This window comes from Odontomachus brunneus, unplaced genomic scaffold, assembly GCF_010583005.1.
Source record: "Odontomachus brunneus isolate Ranch 3 - 2012 unplaced genomic scaffold, Obru_v1 Obru_scaffold_136, whole genome shotgun sequence".
Classification (NCBI taxonomy): Eukaryota; Metazoa; Arthropoda; class Insecta; order Hymenoptera; family Formicidae; genus Odontomachus; species Odontomachus brunneus.
The window spans coordinates 590,052-593,218 of record NW_022639586.1 but is presented as its reverse complement, the minus strand read 5'-3'; the positions used below and the strand labels follow the sequence as shown (position 1 = coordinate 593,218).

At 53.0% G+C, this 3,167-nt stretch overlaps 2 protein-coding genes across 4 annotated transcripts in view; one reads left to right on the top strand and one right to left on the bottom strand.

The window, feature by feature from the left end:
- LOC116850194 (autophagy-related protein 16-1) overlaps positions 1-3,167 on the bottom strand; it is a 510,030-nt gene that overhangs the window by 157,109 nt on the left and 349,754 nt on the right. The gene's annotated exons all lie outside the window — the stretch shown is intronic.
- LOC116850193 overlaps positions 1-3,167 on the top strand; it is a 240,188-nt gene that overhangs the window by 87,655 nt on the left and 149,366 nt on the right. The window lies entirely within an intron of this gene.

Sequence of the window (3,167 nt, the reverse complement as noted above, 5' to 3'; positions counted from 1 at the left end):
GGGGGGGAGAGAGAGAGAGAGAGAGAGAGAGAGAGAGAGAGAGAGAGCAAGTAGGTTCCCGCTCGATGTTAAGAAGTTTCGTGCTGTTGCATCGCATAATCAGTTCAAAAGGTAAAGCGAGGAACAGTCTGTGTGGATGGGAGATGTGTATGCATAGACGCGCGCGCGTGCACGTGTGCGCGGATGCATGCATGCACATGGCAATTACCTTAAGAGAATTAGCGTACACCGACGGACTATGCCCCGTGGGCCATGTCGAGCTACGGTTTAAGTTAGGTACACCGAAAACGCACGCGAAACGTGCAGCTCGCCGCGGCGCGTCGGGATCAGCTGCGACGGCGTTCGTCCCTTGTCAGAAATTCCCGGATAGCGGGGGGAGCAAAATAATTTTGCCATTTCGAAATAACCCCAGTGACCCGGACGGGAGCGGCGGAGTCTGGCGAGTCGGTTTGGCAAGAGCCTCGCCTCACGTTGATTTGAAGCAGCCGTAAACCACTGCGCCGTGGCTCCAGAAACGTACACGGTAACTTCCGCCGATCCGCGAATACCGTGAATTTGCGAGGCTCCGCCAGCTGTGCGCTAGTTACCAGCCGAATGTATACGATCTTCTGCCTCTCCTTCCGTCGCTTTCAGCCTGGCCATCATACGCGGCCGAATGCCGAATATTCAGATACGGGGAGCTCGCTGTGTTGTATCCCGCTGGTTCCCTCAGTATGCCAATAATCGTAACAGGAATGGAATGACACACGCGCAACGCGCGAGATACACAAGTATATTATGAATCGGGACGCGCGCGCGGTCGCAGTGTGCGACTTCTGCGGCTGGAGGGACTTTCGTCCGCAGGAATTACATTTCGCCTAAAGCCGTTCGATTGCCGAGCTCGACTCGTATTTTCCAATTCCGTGTATCGTATCGACGCTCTCCCTTAACCGACTTGGAAACATTCGCTTTTTTCGCTGTAAAAATACACCTCGCGAAAAGATTTCTCTCTCTCTCTTTCCCTCTTTCTCTCTCCCCTCTCCTCTCTCTTCCTCCAAAATTACATTAATGCGACGAGTGAATATCGAGTCTATAATTTATCGCATCTTGTGCCGATATCGAGTGCGGGCGAAAAAGAGAAGCGAGCAATTTCGACAGAAACCTCGTTATAACTTTATCGCTTTTCAATATTCCGGCCGCACAATTCGCACGCGGTAAGCAAAATAAAAATACGCGACGCAAACACAGTTCCTCTCGCGCGCTCTTTTTTTTTTACACTCGCTTGTGCACTTTGTTGTCCGTTCGAGACCTCCCGGACATCGCGAACGACAACGTGTTCGCGTCCAAGAGCGTTCAACTTCATCCCGTTTACTCCCGCGCGCATCGCGGGTCGGACATAAACTTCAGCTCGCCGGTGAAACATCCGTTTTTAGCATGATCCGCGACGTGATAAATTATGATGAATGCACTTTCCCCGAGTCGAGGCTTAGCCTCTGCGATAAGCATTTATTTGCCGGCCACATCGACAGCGAGTATGTGAGGCCGCATTGAAGACAACTTCGGAACACTGTATCAGCGGCGGCATAAATCATATTATTTCGTTATGAAACACAACAGATGGTGTTTCGGGTTAACTTCTATCGGCTGATCGATGTGGTACGGACAACAATATCATGCAACCGAAGGGATGCCAGAGAGGGAGAGAGAGAGAGAGAGAGAGAGAGGGAGAAGAGAAGGAGGGAAAGAGAAACCGAAGTAAAGTTTAAACGCCAGTGTGAGCGAGCGAGCGAGCAAGAGGAAGCGCAGTGGTACATCCGCGCAGCGGCTGGTAATCTACTTTGAGTCTGAAATATAGAACATAAATTCTGAGCAGTATCAAAGGCCGGGGTGCGAAAATTTAATGCCCCGATAAATTAGCATACTAACGAGAGGCACAGAGGGCGAGCCGCATCCACCCCCACCAGCTTAGCCTCGCTCGGGTCGGTCGGGCAGCTTTTCCTGCGATGGTAATCGAGCAAAATATTGTGGCAACGGCCGCGGGCACTCTCGCCGTTCGAGGTTCTTGACTCCCTAGACTCCGGCTAGATCCGTCGCAGTGGTATCTTGGGAGATTACCGGCTCTCTCCCTCCCTCCCTCCCTCTCTCTGTCTTCTCCTTCTGCGCCTCTCATCTCTCCCTTTACTTATCCCGCCGTCGGGACTCCACCTTTTTCATTCTTTCTATCGCCGAGGATGGACTAAAGCCGCGGAAACCTCGGCGCTTTCGTTACCTGCGGAGGAGGATACGGCGCGGAAGTAGGAGAGCGCGCGCGGCAAAGAGAAACGAGCCAAAGTGCGCGCCCCCGCAGGTGGTGGCGGAGGCGGTAAAGAGAGAGCCGGAAGGCAAAGGAGTTAATGCGGAGAAAGAGGGAAGAAGGATGAAGAGAGGAGGTCAGCTGGCTATCCGATTCCGTGCCACTGAGAGCGAGCTGTACCCGCGGCCCAAACGTGGCGGCTAAAAGTTGGGAGAAACTTCCTAATGTATGTGGGAGAGTCAGTCGGTCGCTGACTTGCGTTCGTTCTATGACCGGTCCAGGTCGTGACCTGCCGATTCCGCCACTCCCGCGTCCCGATCAGATCGCGCCCTTACATCTCCGAGTCTCTTCAATAGCTTTTATCGTTCGCGCTTCGATCGAGCCGACGCACGTCGACGAATTTTTCCCGCACCTCGCGCGACCATCGAGAGCGGGTCGCGCGCGGCCGCGAGGCGGATAACGCGTGCGAGGTAATATAGTTGCGAGATATGTATCGTGCGGATTCCTTCCTCAACATTATCGACCGTGTTAGATCTAAGGATGGTCCGACTCGCGGCCGCTCAATCTTTCTCTCACTGATTGCGTGATAATATGTACGGCAGATCCGTTAATGCAGCATCCCTTTCTCTCGGTCCGGCTTGTTCCTCCCGCCGATGCTCGTACATCGCGCGCGGAATCATATGGTAAGCCGAGCGCATGTACACAAGAAAGGTAACAACGAGCGATTACTTCCCACGAGGTCGAAATTATCGGTCGGCTTATTAGATATTACGGGTTAACCGGTCGGCACGATCGATTTATCTGATCGGCACCTTCGCGCCTGTGCTATTAACGTCGTTATTAACAACTTGCGAATGCGCGTGAACAAAGAGATAAGGCAAAATGAAGGGGGGGG